The sequence below is a fragment of the Nerophis lumbriciformis genome, linkage group LG09 (genome assembly GCF_033978685.3).
Source record: "Nerophis lumbriciformis linkage group LG09, RoL_Nlum_v2.1, whole genome shotgun sequence".
Taxonomy (NCBI): domain Eukaryota; kingdom Metazoa; phylum Chordata; class Actinopteri; order Syngnathiformes; family Syngnathidae; genus Nerophis; species Nerophis lumbriciformis.
The window spans coordinates 33,731,783-33,754,084 of record NC_084556.2 but is presented as its reverse complement, the minus strand read 5'-3'; the positions used below and the strand labels follow the sequence as shown (position 1 = coordinate 33,754,084).

The following is a 22,302-nucleotide window of genomic DNA, read 5'->3' as shown; positions in this document are numbered from 1 at the left end:
CGTGGCATGGAGTCGATGAGTTTCTGGCACTGCTCAGGTGTTATGAGAGCCCAGGTTGCTCTGATAGTGGCCTTCAACTCTTCTGCGTTTTTGGGTCTGGCATTCTGCATCTTCCTTTTCACAATACCCCACAGATTTTCTATGGGGCTAAGGTCAGGGGAGTTGGCGGGCCAATTTAGAACAGAAATACCATGGTCCGTAAACCAGGCACGGGTAGATTTTGCGCTGTGTGCAGGCGCCAAGTCCTGTTGGAACTTGAAATCTCTATCTCCATAGAGCAGGTCAGCAGCAGGAAGCATGAAGTGCTCTAAAACTTGCTGGTAGACGGCTGCGTTGACCCTGGATCTCAGGAAACAGAGTGGACCGACACCAGCAGATGACATGGCACCCCAAACCATCACCCAACCATGCAAATTTTGCATTTCCTTTGGAAATCGAGGTCCCAGAGTCTGGAGGAAGACAGAAGAGGCACAGGATCCACGTTGCCTGAAGTCTAGTGTAAAGTTTCCACCATCAGTGATGGTTTGGGGTGCCATGTCATCATCTAAAAAATGTAAACAAGCATGTTTGTTTAAACACCTGTTTAAACTAAAGAAGAGTAAATGGTGCACTACGTCAAGTTGTTTATGGGTGTATTTACTACATTATCGATTAGTAACTGTACTTTGTTTAAAAGATTATTGCAAATTGCAAATACTTTCAAAATATGCACTTAAATTTTGCTGTACTCATTTTCACCAGGTTTTGAGAAAATCAATGTCTTGCAGTTCAGTAAAACATTTAAAAAATGTTCCTGTATGACATTCTGACTACCAAATTGCATTTGTACCCAAATATTGGGGTATATTCTTCAGCAAATTGTATTTATGCATGCACATATTAACCAGTGATTTATCATGATTAATCTGATTTAAAAAATGTATCACTTGACAGTCCTTTTTTATATATATATATATATATATATATATATATATATATATATATATATATATATATATATATATATACATATATATATATATATATATATATTTGTGTCTTCAAAAGTGTGCAGTATTTTTTTACTAAAATATGGACTTTTGTCAAGGCTACAATCAATTATTCATGTTTACATTGTTTCTTCGGAGAAACTCTGTCACGTACTCGCATGGCTGCTGTAGTTGTGACCGCAAGATGCAGGAGACAGGAGGATGACGTGCAGGTAAGACAAGTATTTAATTATATTTAACACAGGATGAGCAATCATGCACACGGCATGCAGCTAAAAGTCAGTAACAGAAGCAATCCTCGAGTCCTGACGAAAGGGTGAGGCATTTATAGAAGCCAGCTTATTGACAACCACTACTAGGTGTGGCCAGGCTGCCAATCAGCGACAGGTGAGGGGAAAGAGGGGTCGGGGAGACGTGCAAGAAAAGGAACCAAAAATAAGAGCGCTACACAGGAAATAATCACAAACAAAGGAAACATAAGACATAATGTGACAGATCGTCACAAACTCTGCTTCACTATACACACGTTTCAGTTTGCAAACAACGTTTAAAAACTAATTAAGTTTGTAAATTGAGCTTCCACTTTAATAGAGTGGTTAGATAGATATTTTCTTTTTTTTTTTTTTAATAAAATTTTTTCCCCATTTTTTTTTATCATTTACAAATTCAGGGAATACATCACAAAATGACTTTGAAAGCAAGAAAAAGTGCTAGTTTTTATTGTTTATTGTAATTATTGTGTAATATTGATGTTTTGCTCAAACCAAGGTTTTTGAATCTCAGTGGGACTTTCCTGGTTAAATAAAGGTTAAATAAAAAAACTGTTTTGTTCATTCCTCTTTGCAGCACCTCTCAAGCGCGATCAGATTGGATGGGAAGCGTTGGTTTACAGCCATTTTAAGATTCCCCCAGAGATGTGATATTTTGGCTGTGTGTTTAGGCTCGTTGTCCTGCTGAAAGATGAACCGTTGCCCCAGTCTGAGTTAAAGTGCGCTCTAGAGCAGGTTTTCATCCAGGATGTCTCTGTACATTGCTGCATTCACCTTTCCCTCTATCCCCGCAGCATGACGCTGCCATCACCATGTTTCACTGTATGGTATTGGCCTGATGATGAGGTGGTTTCCTCCAAACATGATGCCTGGCATTAATGCCAAAGAGTTCAATCTTTGTCTCATCAGACCAGAGAATTTGGTTTCTCATGGTCTGAGAGTCTTTCAGGTGCATTTTGGCAAACACTTTACGAATAAATGGCTTCCGTCTGTTCACTATACCATACAGGCCGATTGGTGGGTTGCTGCAGAGATGGTTGTCCTTCTGGAAGATTCTCCTCTCGCTACAGAGGAATGCTGTAGCTCTGAGAGAGTGACCATCGGGTTCTTGGTCACTTCCCTTCAATAGGGCTCTCTTCCCCCGATCACTCAGTTTAGACAGATGGCCAGCTCAAGGAAGAGTCTTGGTGGTTCTAAACTTCTTCCATTTACGGCTGATGGAGCCCACTGTGCTCATTGGGACCTTCAGGGCAGCAGATATTTTTCTGTACCCTTCCCCAGATTTGTGCCTCAAGACCAGACCTGGGCAAATTAAGGCCCGGGGGCCACATGCGGCCCGTTGAGCTTTTCAATCTGGCCCGCCGGACATTCCCAAATAATTTTTTGAGATCTTAAAGATGGAAACTGTTGCTGCCATTATGATGTGCAGTGATGTTTTCAAATGACCGTAAGTCTTGAATTATACAAAGTACAAACCCCATTTCCATATGAAATGGGAAATTGTGTTAGATGTAAATATAAACGGAATACAATGATTTGCAAATCCTTTTCAACCCATATTCAATTGAATGCACTACAAAGACAACATATTTGATGTTCAAACTCATAAACTTTATTTATTTTTTTGCAAATAATAATTAACTTAGAATTTCATGGCTGCAACACGTGCCAAAGTAGTTGGGAAAGGGCATGTTCACCACTGTGTTACATGGCCTTTCCTTTTAACAACACTCAGTAAATGTTTGGGATCTGAGGAGACACATTTTTTAAGCTTCTCAGGTGGAATTCTTTCCCATTCTTGCCTGATGTACAGCTTAAGTTGTTCAACAGTCCGGGGTCTCCGTTGTGGTATTTTAGGCTTCATAATGCGCCACACATTTTCAATGGGAGACAGGTCTGGACTACAGGCAGACCAGTCTAGTACCCGCATTCTTTTACTATGAAGCTACGTTGATGTATCACGTGGCTTGGCATTGTCTTGCTGAAATAAGCTGGGGCGTCCATGGTAACGTTGCTTGGATGGCAACACAAGTTGCTCCAAAACCTGTATGTACCTTTCAGCATTAATGGCGCCTTCACAGATGTGTAAGTTACCCATGTCTTGGGCACTAATACACCCCCATACCATCACAGATGCTGACTTTTCAACTTTGCGCCTATAACAATCCGGATGGTTCTTTTCCTCTTTGGTCCGGAGGACACGACGTCCACAGTTTCCAAAAACAATTTGAAATGTGGACTCGTCAGACCACAGAACACTTTTCCACTTTGTATCAGTCCATCTTAGATGAGCTCAGGCCCAGCGAAGCCGACGGCGTTTCTGGTTGTTGTTGATAAACTGTTTTCGCCTTGCATAGGAGAGTTTTAACTTGCACTTACAGATGTAGCGACCAACTGTAGTTACTGACAGTGGGTTTCTGAAGTGTTCCTGAGCCATGTGGTGATATCCTTTACACACTGATGTCGCTTGTTGATGCAGTACAGCCTGAGGGATCGAAGGTCACAGGCTTAACTGCTTACGTGCAGTGATTTCTCCAGATTCTCTGAACCCTTTGATGATATTACGGACCGTAGATGGTGAAATCCCTAAATTCCTTGCAATAGCTGGTTGAGAGGTTTTTCTTAAACTGTTCAACAATTTGCTTACACATTTGTTGACAACGTGGTGACCCTCGCCCCATCCTTGTTTGTGAATGACTGAGCATTTCATGGAATCTACTTTTATACCCAATCATGGCACCCACCTGTTCCCAATGTGCCTGTTCACCTGTGGGATGTTCCAAATAAGTGTTTGATGAGCATTCCTCAACTTTATCATTATTTATTGCCACCTTTCCCAACTTCTTTGTCACGTGTTGCTGGCATCAAATTCTAAAGTTAATGATTATTTGCAAAAAAAAATTATTTTATCAGTTTGAACATCAACTATGTTGTCTTTGTAGCATATTCAACTGAACATGGGTTGAAAATGATTTGCAAATAATTGTATTCCGTTTATATTTACATCTAACACAATTTCCCAACTCATATGGAAACGGGGTTTGTATTTCAATGGTTGGAATCTGCGCTTTGGGATGATATACCAGTTACTATGGTCATCTAATTAGTTACTATGGTAATCTACGTCACAGCAGCTCAGACGAAGCACCAAGCAGTGTGGGCAGGAAGCGTTTCCACAGACGCGGAAGGAGATTTTCACAACAAAGTTCTAAAGCTTAGTGATTTATCAGATATATCAGATTGTAGGTGGGTTTATTTTGTACCCTTCGTGTTCATATTTCACTGTTTTTTAAGGCGGTCTGTCATAACGTTTTAGCATTCAATCAGACATTATTGTAAGGTTTTGTATTTGTGTTCCTAAAAATAGATATACCGGCCCATAGACACATTTTTTTTCTCTAAATGTGGCCCCCTAGTCAAAATAATTGCCCAGGCCTGCTCAAGACAATTATGTCTCAGAGGTCTACAGCCATTATGGGGTATTGTGTGTAAAATGTTGAGTACAAAAATGGATTTATTTTATTTTGGAATAAAGCTGGAACAAAACAAAATGTAGAAAAAGCAAAGTGTTGTGAATACTTTCCCGGATGCACAGTAAAACCTTAATGGAGGTTTTTAGATGCATTTTAAAGTGCCTTAAAGGCGAAATAGAGCAACTCCCATTAGGTCCATTGTTGGCTGACTTTTGCTAATACTTATTTTCGAGTTACAGTGCATACAAAAAATACATTCATATGTGTGCTTGTCTTACATAGGCATTGTGAATGATAGACAAAATTCCAAAAAAGTGCAGTTCCCCTTTAAAAGACCCATCCATCCATCCATTTTATACCGCTTGTCCCTTTTGGGGTCGCGGGGGGTGCTGGAGCCTATCTCAGCTGCATTCGGGCGGAAGGCGGGGTACACCCTGGACAAGCCGCCACCTTATCACAGGGCCAACACAGATAGACAGACAACATTCACACACTAGGGCCAATTTAGTGTTGCCAATCAACCTATCCCCAGGTGCATGTCTTTGGAGGTGGGAGGAAGCCGGAGTACCCGGAGGGAACCCACGCAGTCACGGGGAGAACAAGCAAACTCCATACAGAAATATTCCGAGCCCGGGATTGAACTCAGGACTACTCAGGACCTTTGTATTGTGAGGCACAAGCACTAACCCCTGTTCCACCGTGCCATAGTGTCCAAATAACTGAAAAATCACAAATGTGTTCTTTGTTTTTTTCCTCCTGGAAATGAATCTGGCAGCCATTTCCCATGATGTCGATTAGTTTTTGAGTAATTGGTAGATAAACTACTGTACTTGGATCACCCACTTTCCATCTCCAGACTCAATATTTTGCCTCCTCTTGGTGTGATGTCATGTCCAGCACAATACCCATCTCCCCGGATAGACAGTGTGGATAAAAGCATGTAAAACTATTGAATGTTTTTGGCACCCTGGTCACGCAGCAATAAAACATCAGTAGAAGAGGACGCACAATAGAAGAATAGCAGCTTATTTTTTTTCTGTTTTTTCTCTGCTGTGCAGCCGAGCTTGTTTCCCCTGCTAGGAGCATGAAACAGACCTACACTTTCTTGTTTACGACATGAATACTATTAAGCTGCATAATGTAGACACTGATGTGTATCTAGCTCTTCTTTGGCTCTTTGAATTTGATCTGTCGACATAATTTTATGGTAAAATATTATGAAATAAGTGCCAATGTTATCAGCATCAGAAGGGCCCTTTCATGGAACAGGTTCTGCAGTAAGATGTAACAAGCAACTTTTGAAATGCATGTTATAGACTAATCCTGTAGAAAACATTTAACGGGTGTGAGGTCTCCATTATACAAAGCAGCAGCAGACTAACCATGAAATGCTACCAGCCTATTTTCCTTATATGTACAGCAAGGGTCTCAGACACGCGGCCCGCGGGCCAATTGCGGCCCGCGAGACGTTATTTTGCGGCCCGCACCTTAATATGAAAATTTAATGTTAGTGCGGCCCGCAAGTTTTATATGAATGGCGCTTGACAGCGTCATACTTGCCAACCCTCCCGAATTTCAGGGCAACCATTCTCTCGAATGTCTGCTGATTTTCACCCAAACAACAATATTAAGGGCGTGCAGTGATGGCACTGCCTTTCGCGCCCTCTACAACCTGTACAAACAGCGTGCCAGCCCAGTCACATGTTGTATTTGACTTCTGTACACACACGTAAGTGACTGCAAGACATACTTGGTCAACAGCCATACAGGTCACACTGAGGGTGGCCGTATAAACAACTTTAACACTGTTACAAATATGCGCCACACTGTGAACCCACACCAAACAAGAATGACAAACACATTTCGGGAGAACATCCGCACCATAACACAACATAAACACAGCAGAACAAATACCCAGAATCCCATGCAGCCCTAACTCTTCCGGGCTACAATATACACCCCCGCTACCACCAAACCCCCCCACCCCCCACCCCGTGCGTCGGCTGAGGGGGGCGGGGTTTGGTGGTAGCCGGGGTGTATATTGTAGCCCGGAAGAGTTAGTGCTGCAAGGTGTTCTGGGTATTTGTTCTGTTGTATTTATGTTGTCTTACGGTGCGGATGTTCTCCCGAAATGTGTTTGTCATTCTTGTTTGGTGTGGGTTCACAGTGTGGTGCATACTTGTAACAGTGATAAAGTTGTTTATACGGCGACCCTCAGTGTGACCTGTATGGCTGTTGACCAAGTATGTCTTGCACTCACTTACGTGTGTCTGCAGAAGCCTCATTCAACATGTGACTGGGCCGGCACGCTGTTTGTATGGTGAAAAAGTGAACCCAACGACAGGTTGTAGAGGACGTTTAAGGCAGTGCCATCATGGCACGCCCAATATTGTTGTCCGGGTGAAAATCGGGACAAATTCGGGAGAATGGTTGCCCTGGAGATTGTCGGGAGGGGCACTGAAATTTGTGAGTCTCCCGGAAAAATCGGGAGGGTTGGCAAGTATGTTGCTAGGGCGGGATAGCCATTCAAAGAAGGTGAATTCATTAAAAAGTGCATGTTAGATTTTTTTAAGAAACATTTTCTTGCGGCCCAGCCTCACCCAGTTTCTGCATCCAGTGGCTCCCAGGTAAATTGAGTTTGAGACCCCTGATCTACAGTGACAAACACAAGACAAGTTCAAATAATGACGGAAATGCCAAAATATCGCGAATATTGCCAATATATACGTGTTTGAAGTATTTGTAAAGTGTGGCTCTTTTCTTTTTTTAATTGTATGTAGGTTTAGTCGACTTCATTTCCATTCAGCTTGTGCTACCGCTGCAGCAGTACAAAACAGCACATCAGCAAATACGCCATCTTATAATTCCCTGGACTCGGTGCAACCAGGTACCAAGGTGAATCAAGTGGATAGGACAAGATCTGCCTTTTAATACATTGAGCACCAGAGATTTGGTGGTCTTACAAGTATGAGAACAATGTGTAAGATAAATAATCACCAAACACTGTGTGCAGGCTTAGCTGTCCATTTTTTTTAGTATTTCAGAATAGTATTCGTGATGCATTTTTAAATGGTACATATGATCAATCAATCAATCAATCAATGTTTATTTATATAGCCCTAAATCACAAGTGTCTCAAAGGGCTGATGATTTAATATTTATCCGACTTATAAATGCTGTTACAAGGTCAGATACTCTTGTCAAGCAATGCTTCAAATCAAAAGGTTCATGCATTTTGGCTTGAACTTGGTTTTGGAGATCTCTGTTTGGGGGGTTTGAAGTCTGGCTACGTTGTGACATCACAGCATAGTGGATGTACTTATTTGGACTTTAGGACAAGCTCTCAGCCAGAGGATCAATAAGAAAAAGTTGGAGTAAGATTGATACTGTGTATTGTTTGTCACTTGTTACATCCATGCCTCAGGGACTGCAAGCCGTTATAAAAGCCAAAGGGGTTGCAGCAATATACTACTAGTGTGTTCATGACTCCATGTTTAACCTCAGAATAGAGTGATTCCATAGTATTTTCTGATTTAATTTAGTGTTTCTAAAAGCCAGAAAGTTTCTATTTGAAATGACATTTGGGTCGTGTCTACTATCTGTTTTTTTTCTGCAAAATTAAACTGAATGAACATCCTTCAAGTCTGGTGATTCCATCATTTTTCCAGGGTTTGTGTATCACAGATCTTCTCACCTAATTTAGTCTTGCGGGTCAATTCTCCATTTGATCATTAAGATGGAGAGGGGAAGTCATTTGCGCAACACTAATGGCAGTTAAATCATTAGGATGGTGTCAGAGTGATCTATTTGCCATAATATATTTCTCAAAGCTGTCAGAGACGATTTAATGACAGTGGATACTTTTTGAGAACTGATGTAAATATGAACCAAGATGTAACTCAAAATAGAGAATATGCCCTCCATGTAATACATACAAATAGAGACTGGGTGTTCTTTTTTTGATTGTGTGTAAGCCTTTAAGAATACAGACATCCTTTCTATGCTTAAAGGAGAAATTCACAATTTTTGGGGGAAATTGCCTATCATTCACAATCCTTATGTAAGACAAGCACGCATTTGTCTTTTTTTATGCATTCTAACTAGTAAATAAATGTGAGCAAAAGTCCGCTTACAACGGAGCCAATGGAAGTCGCTCTATTCTGCCTATACAGCGCTTAAAAACATCCAAACACTTCCATATAGGTTTTGTATGCAGGCTGTAAGTATGTAATGAAGTAATAGAAACATGCCTAGTTTCTCTTGTTATATTCTTATTTTACTGTTATATTTGTATTCTCATTGTTGCTCTTTATTTACATTCTATTGTAATATTTTTGTATTTTGTATCCATTTATACCTCCATTATTTACTTTTTACTTTTTAAATTCGATCTCAATGCTGTACACTGCTGCTGGAATTTTTATTTTCCTGAGGGAACTCTCCTGAAGGAATCAATAAAGTACTATCCATCTATCTATCTACATTGATAATAAAGTGTAATATATACAAATGTTGATCATTTTCAGCATATGGTGGTGCAATAATTTCAAAAACGCATAATTTCTACTCCCTGCAGACATCATCACAGACAACAAATATGATAAATATCACTTACACATTGATAATAACGTGTAATATATACAAATTTTGATCATTTTCAGCATGTGGCGGTGCAATAATTTCAAAAACGCATCATTTCTACTCCCTGCAGACATCATCACAGACAACAAATATGATCAAATATCACTTACTGTACAATGTCTGCTGTCACTGGGATACCGACTGCTAGGATGTTGTTATAATCCCATTTTGATGAAGAATGACTCATGATCCTCGCCAAAAAAAGCAGTGTGGAGGGGTGGAATCGTGTCTCTGGCCATGTCCGGGTCTAAATTTGATGCCAAAATTGACCAACTTGTCAGGTTCCGTCTTCATCCTTCAACTATGAAGGTGAGGGGCATTATTTATGATCTAGAATAAACTTTCACAAGCTCCGAGGCGACAAAGCAGCTAACCAGCCGATGATGTCAATACAGCCATACAAGCTAGTTGGCTCTCTCTGATCATGGCGCGGCTATAGTTTGTCTGTGTTAGGGCTTATAATAACAATATCACTTATACTTAGGTAATATTCAGGTCACAAAATGTAAATGGAGTGTTGTTGGATGGCATTTAGAAGGCTTTATAGGCGGATTGCAGGACCTCTTTTTGACTCCATTGTAAGCAGACTTTTATTTAGGTTTATTGATGCGTTAGAATGCATACAAAAATACATCTGTCTTCTTGTCTCTCGTTATGATTGTTAATGATAGGCAAAATAAATAAAAAAGTAAAGTTCTCCTTTAAAGGTCAAGTGCATTTCCTAAACAAAGTCCTCATTGATCTTATTCTGGAAATGCTTGCAGTTTCTTTGTCTGCGGCTTAATTTGACTCACCGCGTGAAACGGAAAAGATTGATACCTCTTAAAATCTGTTTAAAAACTAGACTATAGATTTGGATTAATAGCTTTGAATGACATCTACTGTTACTTTCAAATATCTTCACAAAATATTTCACAGAAAACCAAATGAGGACACATGATTTGTTAATATACAACACGCTCTTTGGTCACTGGTCATTTACAGAGCTGTCTGTTTTGCCTTGTCTGGACTGGTCAACTTGATTTGGAGGACAGAAAACTAATTATTGGTCTGAAAGCCCTACAAATGTGCAATTTTAACAACAATGGCTAGAGTAAGGAGTTTGCTCATCCAAGAGCAGCTCCGAGGAGAGCTGCCGCTTCTTCACATCGAAAATTGATTTTTCTCTCCATCATGTCTTGCGCCTCCAAGCTACCGTAGACTCCTCCTTCCTGCGAGGGTGCTCTTCACAGACATATGGTGCTCCCCACCTTCAGTGTTGCACAAATACCGTGCTTACTTATAGCGGCCTGCATTTTTAAAGTACTAGTGAGTACATTGAGATTTGAGTACCCATTTACAATTAAAAAAAAAAATAAATAAATAAATAAATAAATAAATATATATATTTTAGCAGTCAAATTAGGACCAGACCCCTTTTGAAATAAGTATATATATATATATATATATATATATATATATATATATACTTATTTCAAAAGGGGTCTGGTCCTAATTTGACTGCTAAAATATGCGGTAATATATTGCATTATTCCCAGTTGTATTGTTTCATTAAACTGTTAATCTACTTGCTAATTTACTGTTAATATCTGGTTACTTTCTGTTTTGACATCTTTGGCTGATTAAATGTTTGATCACAATTATAAAAACAACACACAGGTTGGCAGTTTAACAATATAAATCAAATATTTACATTATTTTCTCATTTCTTTTTACTACACACAATATTTTAAGCAAAATAAATTCAATGACGCAAAATAACTAAACATAAGCGAAAGCTACTATTGGCTGTGATTTAAAGTCCTGTAAACAATTTTAAAAAAAACATGTGATGCATTACATTGTATCGTGTGCATGTTCAAAATAAACTGAAACTGAACTGAACATATTAAAAAACAAAAAACTAATTTGTGATGAGAAGAAAAAAAAATCAGTCTAATCACTGTAGTATCGACCATACACTGATACTATACTTGGTATCGTTACTGTCGATATTTGTATCGATCCGCCCACCCCTGTTTACATTCAAGAGCTCTCGCTTAGCGGCTAACATGGATTCTTGTATCCTCCTATGGCGTATAATGTAGCATGTTTAGCTATTCCTTGTAGTCTAGTGATAATGATACTTGTAATACACATTGTTTATTTTCTGCTATCGAGGTGAGGATTAGTTTGCTGCTATCTCTGTCTGCAACACCACCTGTTTCCCACACACAACACTGTCCTTTCAACAATTCCTAAAAGACAATGCAATTTAGCCTCATACAAATAACACAAGTTAGAAACATTATTGTCACAGAAGGTGACCAGAATGCAATTTGTACCATTTGTTTACAACTGAATGGAATGCTTACATTGGGGATTCCGACTATTTAGGACTGTTTGTAGTCGATCCACAGCAATCGTTCTGCCACACAATAACTCAATGCTAACGAGGGGAAATTACACTTCAACTACTGTTGTTGGCTTTGACAGTTAAGATTTTTTGTTTGCATCAAAACGGTTGTTTTTCTCACAACGATCATCATCCCTGCCCAGGTACACCCTCCTGTTTTTTTGGAATATAAACATTTCGGGTTTTGGCACCAGCCGCTAGACTAGAACTGACCAATCTAAGTCTATGAGCACAACTGATGAAGCGTACTCGGATGAGAGGCAAAACGTTTTCCAAGACAAACCAAATAGTCCAGTTGCGACCGATTGAGTGCCCTGAGATCATAATGACATGGATGAATGAGAACATTCATAGACAGCTATTTCAATGTTTATTTAGTTATTCCATTGTCACCACCACTTTAGCGAGTCTTATGTCAAGTTTAGTTATAAAATATGTCTAACACTAACAATAACTCAAATTTATATACGCAAGGTTAGCTAACAATTAGTTTTAGTTGACAATAAAATATGTATCAAATTAATAGTACTAACATTAAACATAACAACATTGGGGACAAATTTAAAGAATACTTTTGGTGCCTTGGCTTTTCGAGCTGATTCAGCTGCATGCAAGTGTATTTATAATGGGCATTTATAGCTGGGTTGCAATCATGTGACCTAGAGGCACATCCAGGCACTACTGGGTTTCAGGCAATGGTCTAGAGACCCATTAGGCTACTGTTTATTAACCTGAATCAGTGCAGATTTGGGCGTATTTTGAAAGGTTTGGAGGCATATGTACTTCAAAAATGATTATGAAAAAAATATTTCAAATGGGATGGAGTGGATTTTTACACTCTAGAGAAAAAATATTGTTTTAAAGATTTAAACCATTTATCATCACTAAAAGGTTACTGCTCAGTAAAAGACAAACTTGGACTTATTCGTGCATCGGTAAGTAACGTGTTTGATTGACATAACGAGTGCCGTGCTGCTGTTATCGTGACGCTAAAGAGAAAAAGGATACGTTTGTTTGCAGTTGATTTCCTGCGCAATTCTGCAGTTGTTTTAATGGTGTGAAATTCATATTTTGTTTCATTATTTAGCATATATGTCCCTGTTGTTCAGCAATGTTTGCTAGCGATATCATCAAGATTCAGTATATGCTGTTGAGCCTACGAGAGATGTATTCATCCCGTGTATTAATACTATTACGGATATTTTCTTGACGCTAAAAATATCACTAAAGACGGTGTAATATTGTCATCCATGTCGAATAAAGCATTTGGTTTTCCTACACAACAACAACTACTTAAGCTTTTCGTTTCTGTTATGAAAATTGACAACAAAAATAAGGTGGATTGATCCAACAATCACAATATTTATTACTAGGACTTAACATGATGTTAGTTCATTTGCACAATCAGGTCGTCGTACTTATATTTAGGCATATAAACCACAAAAGAACACAATGTGATCTCCTGTTCTTTCTTTACGTTTATTTTTGCTATCAAACACTACTAATATAGTAGAGAATAAACTGGATTGTATCACAGAAAGTTTCTCAAACAAATGTTCAAACAAATATTTTACAAGGTGATCGCTTCAGACAAGCATGGTCCGATTGTACACCACAAGATGATGAAAGTGAATATTTTTAAGTCATTTCCTTTGACGCACTTTCTTTTTTTCCTCACTTTATTACCTTTATGAACCACTTCTTTCGGGAGTCTATGAAAGCTCTTTCCTAGCTCTCTATTTGAACAATTGGAACACCCAAGACCAGAACAGCAATACGGCATTTTCTGTTCAAACTCTTCACTCATTCTCACTTGTTTTAATGCTACACTCAAGCTGCTTGACCATCGTGTGAATTAAGCCTCGAAGAAGAAAAATGGATATGATGTAATGTGCAACCCAGCTATAGGTAAAAAATAAAATGTTTCAGTAAAAACAAGTACAGTGCCGAATTGATCTATTTTCCCGATCCTTTAAAATGGACTAAAAGTCCCCCAAAGTGATCAGTTCAGGTAGCCTTAGGCCCCTTCTACACTAAACCGGCTAAGGTTATCCAGGGTAAATCCCACCTAACCTGTGCAAACATGAGGTGGACGCGGGCAGATACTGCGGCATGGTCATGCTGGATCTTCAGAAGGCCTTTGACACCGTTGACCACGCTATACTGTTGGATAAGCTCAGAGCAATCGGATTTGACAAAACCTCATCGAGCTGGATGCACTCTTACTTGGAGGGGAGGGAACAGGTGGTAGAGGTGAACGGCACCGTGTCCCCCCCCCTCTCAGTGAGTTGTGGAGTCCCCCAAGGCAGTATATTGGGGCCTTTACTGTTCCTAATATACATAAACGACTTGTCATCGGCATGCGACTGTGAATTGTTCTTGTTTGAAGTCACAGGTGGAGAAAATCCTCAGTGCTGAACTCTGTAGAACTTGCACCTGGCTCGCTGACAACAAGCTATCCATACACTTGGGTAAAACAGAATCCATCCTCTTTGGGTCCCACATCAACCTTAAGAAAGTCAATGACTTCACTATAAAAGTGGGTGACATTGTTATCACCAGGAAGGATGAGGTCACCTACCTAGGTTCCATTCTAGAGGCTAATCTTTCCTGTGATAAAATGGCAACCAAGGTAATCAAAAAGGTCAACCAACGAACGAGATTTCTGGGGGCGGTATAGCTCGGTTGGTAGAGTGGCCGTGCCATCAACCTGAGGGTTGCAGGTTCGATCCCCGCTTCCGCCATCCTAGTCACTGCCGTTGTGTCCTTGGGCAAGACACTTTACCTACCTGCTCCCAGTGCCACCCACACTGGTTTAAATGTAACTTAGATATTGGGTTTTCACTATGTAAAGCGCTTTGAGTCACTAGAGAAAAGCGCTATATAAATATAATTCACTAATTCACTCTAAAGAATCTCCTCTCTGGTCAACAAAAGCACCATGAGGGTTCTGGCGGGAACTCTTGTTCAACCCTTTTTCGATTACGCATGCACCTCCTGGTACCCTAGCACCTCCAAAACCCTCAAATCTAGACTCCAAACATCCCAGAACAAGCTAGTCAGATTACTTCTAGACCTCCACCCCAGATCCCACCTCACTCCTACCCACTTCTCCAAAGTGGGCTGGCTCAGGGTGGAGGACAGAGTAAAACAACTTGCACTGAGCCTAGTCTATAAAATCCGCTACACCTCCCTGATACCGAAGTACATGTCAAACTACTTCCTTAACGTAAATGACCAACAAAACCACAACACCAGGGGGAGCTCTACTAACCACGTTAAACCCATGCGCTCCCAACAGGGATAAAAGAAAGGGCATCTCTATCCTCCTTCGAAACCGCACTTAAAGAACACCTCCAGGCAACTTCAACCCTAAACTAACACCCTCCCCGGATTGTTGTTAATAATCAAATGTAAACAATCAAATGCAGATATTTTTCTTATGCCTTCTGATCTCTCTCTCTCTCTCTCTCTATGTCCACTACTTGCTGTACATATCCTACCAAGTCAGACCTACACTGTTTCAATATCCATTTCTCTGTTATCAATTGTTGATGACTTGATAACAACCAAACCAACCCCACCCCCACCCCCCCCCACCCCTCCACACCCCGAATTGTAAATAATGTAAATAATTCAATGTATACACCCTGATGATTATTGTGTGTGATGACTGTATTATGATGATAGTATATATCTGTATCATGAATCAATTTAAGTGGACCCCGACTTAAACAAGTTGAAAAACTTATTCGGGTGTTACCATATAGTGGTCAATTGTACGGAATATGTACTTCACTGTGCAACCTACTAATAAAAGTCTCAATCAATCAATCAATCCTTATCCTTGCCTTCACACACACAATGGTCGTTTAAGACCCCCTGCCCCCCTCCGTCCGCCGGCACAACGCGACCTAATACGCATGCGCGGAAAATGTGCACATCATAGTCACCCCCAGTGTTGCTTTGTGTGCAAGTTGTTAAATTAAATGGAACTTATCTGAACAATATCCAGTGTTGTGGCATTTCTATCCAGTGTTGTGGTATGTCAATCAACTGGAATCCAGTGTGCTGTGGGGCCCTATGGTAGTGAATCACACCTGAGCTATCATAAATGAATCAAATCTTTAATGGAAAAGTGAAAGTAAAAAATGTAATAAAGAACATTTTACATCAATCAATCTAGGGATCTAGATATCCGGTCAGGACACTTCTCACTCTTTTGCCTTCACCTTAATTGTCCATTCATTTTTGGTGACTTTATATACTCTGGACCTAGACGTTGAGTCTGTGACATACATGGCGGACAATAAGTGACAAAGTCTGCTTTGCCAGTCCAAATGCATTCGATGTTTTCTGTAGTCTTTCCTCGTCGGCCAGGTAATACAAAGCACACACTACCTTTTTTTATCACATCCATGGGAACCTGCATTCTTGTTGTCTCTCCTTCGACAAATGGAAGTTCAAAGTTTTTCCATAAGTAGAATCACAGCTGACCCGGCCGGACATTCGAAAGTTCTCTTGCTGTCTGAGAAGTGTTGTATACAAAATAGTTGCAATCGTATTGATATGTGATTTCTACAAGCGTCTGTACATGTAGAGGAAGGGGAAACAAGGGCATGTCTGAATGACTCGCCTCCATCTTTCTAGTGTTTACCTCCGAGTGCAAACAGGTTGTTATGAAGCTAGCTGTGGCGCATCCTTTCTGACGTCACTTCCTGTGTGGGGTGCGGTCTTTTTGCCGTCACTTCCTCTTCGAACTCAGTTTGTAAACGATCAATGAGTCCATACAAAGCTAAGAGCCGGAGATTCAAGAATTTTTTACACTTACCCGTGTAAAAAATTGTCCGAGGAGGGGGACCTTAAACGATGGTTTAGTGAGGCAGAAACGGGGCTCAGGCTAAATAATTATTCGTTTAAGGAGTTATCCGGCTTAATGTAGACAGGGCCTTAAATCCTTCAATGACCACAGAGCCGCAAATCTGAAGGGTTTTTTCCCCTAAGACTTGTATTGGCTCTGGGAACCTATCTGCGGACAGACAAAGATGGACAGTTTGCCAATGCATGCAATTGTGGACAAGGTTGCCACAACCAGTAATAAAACGGTATCCAGTTTTATCAAATAAGTGTTGGGTGCATTCATTAAAAAGCAAATCTCCATAGTCAAAAGGCATGAAAGTGGTCAGAATCAAGTGTTTTCTAACTTGTAGGCAAGAACAAGACTTGGTACGTTCTAAAGAAAATAAACAATTTCCGACCCATTTCCGCCCGGAAAAACATGAGTGATGACATCACGAATATTGTCAACAAATATAATTGTCAGCAGCCCCTGCAATGAGGTGACGACTTGTCGAGGGTGTACCCCGCCTTTCGCTCAAATGCAGCTTGGATAGGCTCCAGCCACCCCGCGACCCCGAGAGGGACAAGTAGTAGAAAATGGATGGATGGATACAATTGTCAGGGACAAATTTTATTGACGACAATGTCGACTAATCGTTGCAGCCCTATCTATGACAGCAGGTCATGTGATCGCCGGGGACCACCATATGTATACATCACGAGTCTCAACTTCTCTTTGTGTGCATGCTAGCTGTCTTGCCTCCACCTACAGAGACAAAGAGAGTGGATGACTGACAAGAGGTTTCACTCCATTTATTTCATTCCGCTGTAGATGATTCAAAAAGCTACGGACAGATTTTAATGAAACTTTCAGGAAATGCCAGAAATAGGCTAAGGAAGTAAGAACAAGTTATTTTATTTTGGGGCCGATCAAAATCACCGTCTGTACTCACAAAAATTTTTTTAATTGGGAAATAGGGCTTGGTGGACGTCTGCATTCTCCCAGTGCTTTTCTAGTTAGTAGTATGTGTGATGGAGCACGTTTGCCTTTGATTACCAGCAGTGCATTTATTCAAACGCACACACACACAAACACACACTCGCTTATTTTCCCTCCATCTCAGAGTCCCATTCAATTTGATTAGAAACCCTATCAGCGCCCTTTTCCCTCTATCTTGCTGTTACAATACACGCCAGAGTGCACCCTTGGGAGTGCCTTATTGTCTACTTCATACACACGTACATGCTCGCACTTGTACGTGTACATTTCGCTCTGTGTTCTCCTCAGCAACCATTACTTCTGGGTTCTTTAAATGCATTCTGTCCGCACAGTGGATGCCTTTTCTTATAAGTTCCTATAAAAAACAAAAATACTTTATGTGTTGGTTATTATTTATGGTTACATAATGAATCGGTCCCTCCAGGAATTTGAAATGTTGCGATTGCGCCAATTCACATTAATTCAACCAATCCCTGCGAATTATGCACAGCCTAGCAACTTTGTCCAATGCCCGCAACTTCCCCGCATATCTTGGCCAATCAGAGTCATTTCTGCCGATCAAATTTGTCTGAGCAGCGCTCAAACGAGAACATCCACTCAAAACGCATATTTGTTTCTTGTGTAGACGAAGCAGAAACAGCAATGTCTAACAATGTATCAACTCTTTATTGCTCAAACGGCACAATGTAGCTCAGACCTACTTCTGGTTCCCGTCTACAGCGCTAAGCCTTCTGGTTAATTAAAGTTAAAGTACCACTGATAGTCACACACACATTAGGTGTAGGGCTGCAACTAACGATTAATTTGATAATTGATTAATCTGTCGATTATTACTTCGATTAATCGATTAATAATCGGATAAAAGAGACATTTCTATCCTTTCCAGTATGTTATTGAAAAAAAACAGCATACTGGCACTAGGGATGTCCCGATCCAGGTTTTTGCACTTCCGATCTGATACCGATATTGTTTTTGCACTTCCGATCCGATACCGATACTGACCGATACAGATACTGACCGATACTGGCCTATCCGAGCATGTATTAAAGTTTAAAGTTATTTAGCCTACTTAGTTGTCAGAATCATGTTGAAAAGGGTTTCAGTACTCTTGATAACAACTAGCCAGCTGAATTAGGGGAGTTTGAATAATACACTTTTGTTGGTAACGAGAAACTGACCTGTTTATTCAAGGATAAACACAAAATATACAAAATTATACATGACAAACAGAAATGGCATCATTGAACTAGGGCTGGGCGATATGGCCTTTTTTTAATATTGAGATATTTTAAGGCCATATTGCAATACACGATATATATCTCGATATTTTGCCTTAGCCTTGAATGAACACTTGATGCATATAATCACAGCAGTATGATGATTCTATGTGTTTTGATTGATTGATTGAGACTTTTATTAGTAGGTTGCACAGTGAAGTACATATTCCGTACAATTGACCACTAAATGGTAACACCCGAATAAGTTTTTCAACTTGTTTAAGTCGGGGTCCACTTAAATTGATTCATGATACAGATATATACTATCAGATATATACTATCATCATAATACAGTCATCACACAAGATAATCACATTGAATTATTTACATTATTTACAATCCGGGGTGTGGAAGGGGGCGCTGGATGTAAGTGTCAAAAAGACAGCCAAAAGAGTTTGATATGAGAATAAATCTAAAGTTAAAATATAGGGTAGAAATGCACCCATTTGCAGGAAATGTAGTCTTGATTTTCAAAATGTTCTTTCAAGGCTTGCATGTCTACATTAAAACATTCTTCTTCATACTGCATTAATATATGCTACTTTTAAACTTCCATGCAGAGAAGGAAATCACAACTAAAAAAATCACTAATTTTTTCAAACGGTGTTGATCTGGAAGTTTTTGCCTCGGCATTTTGATGGTGTGGGGGTGTGGCGCCGAATAGAGATAAGCGTCTCGACAGACGTTACAATATTTGAACAATTATGACGAAAACTGTTTTCTCTGTCGTGTCCGTGTGTCGAAAATTGTTATGCGCTTATTTTTTTATTTGATTTTGTGCGTGGCATAGATTTGCCGTGCGCAGAGGACGCTTGAGCAGTGCGAGTGCGCAATTGCGCAGGCGCGCACCTTAGAGGAAACGTTGCTCGCACAGCTGGGCTAGCATCACAGCTAATGTTAGCCATGCTGCTACCTCTCTGCTGGGAGAGGGCGTATATGTATGTGACGTATGACGTGACAGTAAATGATAAATGATAAATGGGTTGTACTTGTATAGCGCTTTTCTACCTTCAAGGTACTCAAAGCGCTTTGACACTACTTCCACATTTACCCATTCACACACACATTCACACACTGATGGAGGGAGCTGCCATGCAAGGCGCTAACCAGCACCCATCAGGAGCAAGGGTGAAGTGTCTTGCTCAGGACACAACGGACATGACGAGGTTGGTACTAGGTGGGGATTGAACCAGAGACCCTCGGGTTGCGCACGGCCACTATCCCACTGCGCCACGCCGTCCCGACAGTATGTGACGTGTGACGTGACAGTATGTGACGTGTGTAAGAAGGTGCGCTTACTGTCTGTGAGAGGGAGACACAGGAAAGAGTGAGAAGAGCCTGTCGTGTAATGCCAGCAGCTAAAAGCAACTGCGTGAGAATCCACAGACCTGTGGATGTGTTGAAGGTGTGCTGGAAAATGCGGAACGGAAATCAGGGAGCAGCAGAAAAGTGAAATGTATTATTTAAATCGGTGCGTTGGAAAACACGGACCGGAGTTTTTTTTTTAAACTGGATCTGGATCGGCATTTTCCCATGCCTTGCCGATACGCATTTTTTGGCAAAAATCGGCGGCCGATCCGATCCAAATATCGGATCGGGACATCCCTAAATGGCACCATACTTATTTTGATTATTGTTTCTCAGCTGTTTGTACATGTTGCAGTTTATAAATAAAGGTTTATAAAATAAAAATAAAAATTTAAATTAAAAAAAAATTAAAAATTAAAAAATGCCTCGGCGCATGCGCATAGCATAGATCCAACGAATCAATGACTAAATGAATCGCCAACCTTTTTTATAATCGATTTTAATCGATTTAATCGATTAGTTGTTACAGCCCTAATTAGGTGTGGTGAAACTACCCTCTGAATTTGACCCATCTCCTTGTTCCACCCCATGTGAAGTGAGGGAAGCAGTGAGCAGCAGCGGTGGCCACGCTCGGGAATCATTTTGGTGATTTAACGCCCAATACCAACCCTTGATGCTGAGTGCCAAGCAGGGAGGTAATGGGTCCCATTGTTATAGTCTTTGGTATGACTCGGCCGAGGTTTGAACTCACGACCTTATCACACCCTACTTTAAGTGTATTTCTATATTTATTTATCCTTTTATTTACCCAGGATAACAGATTCTAATTTTTAATGCTGACCTAGCAAAGACATGCTGACATTAACATGACAAAGATGTTGAAGTGTGATGATAATCTCTCATCGTCTCTTATTTATTAAGAAAAATTAGCGCTATAACAGGGCTGTGCGACAAATTTACTCGCATTTGCGACTAAAAATAGATTGTGCGACTAGAAAAATGTAAAAGTAGAAATCGTGCGAATATGGATTTCAACCCTTTCGTTTTCATTTTGCTCCTAAAATAAGTGCGTAATAAGTGGATCAAATAGAGTAAGATTTGGGGAAAAGAAACATTGTTGTCAACAGACAATACAGACGCCACAGCAAATCCCAGCACATCTGCTCAGCGCACATGAGACCACGAATACACAGCATCACCGCTCTTGTGCTATGCTAGCTTAGCTGCTACCAAAACAATGAGCCATTCACCGCAAATTTCATTTAACAAGTAAAGGTACAAACTGATTAAATAAACCCACCGTTTACACTGCTCGATGTTGTGCTCATTCATGTCAACGGTGTTTTAACATTTAGGGGACATGAAATAACAAACATAGTCCATTAGCGGTGATGAAAAATACTTTGAATATTTCTCTCTGGCACTCATCGAGGGCGGACGCTCCCCTTTCCTCTCCCTTATCTCTCCTGCTTGCTTCTTTGTCTTGTCTTGTCTTAACTTTCTTGTTGCCTCTTTTTGCACTGCTCTCCAAATCTAAACATTGGAACTCTTTAATTGGCCTCAACGAAATTGACAAGACATTGACAAGGAACAATTTCCCTTGTGGATCATTAAAGTTGGTCTCAGTCTAAGTCTAAGATCTTGGGTTTGGGGGAACCTTTTGTCGTGACGGAGCGGTTGTTGCTGGACACACGACGGACTCTGGGGAGAGGAAGGAGTGCCGCGTGCCTGGCGACCCTTTCAGTCGAGGACGTGAAGATATCCACAATTTGGGAATTATGACAACATAAAATCTGCTGATTGGAGTGAGGGTTGCTCTGGTTTGTCAACAAATTGGAAGTTGCAGGCAGTCTTCAAAGTACCCCAAAGCTGCCACAAATCATTGGAGGATGCGGGAAGAACTGTGGACACTCTTGTGATTTGGATAACATCGGACCGTCTGCCCCGCAGGATGAATGAATTTGAGGACGAGTCTTAGACAATTTTGAGTGAAAAGCAAAGTTTATTTCTACTCGCATACAAAACATTCTAACTTGGATTGTTTCCCTGGCTTCGAGACTCTCCCAAAGAACAGTGCGGCGAAGACACAACAAACTCCCTTTTTGTCTCTC

At 40.4% G+C, this 22,302-nt stretch overlaps 1 protein-coding gene across 1 annotated transcript in view; it reads right to left on the bottom strand.

Annotated features, from left to right (window-relative positions):
- ntm (neurotrimin) overlaps positions 1–22,302 on the bottom strand; it is a 492,772-nt gene that overhangs the window by 398,104 nt on the left and 72,366 nt on the right. The gene's annotated exons all lie outside the window — the stretch shown is intronic.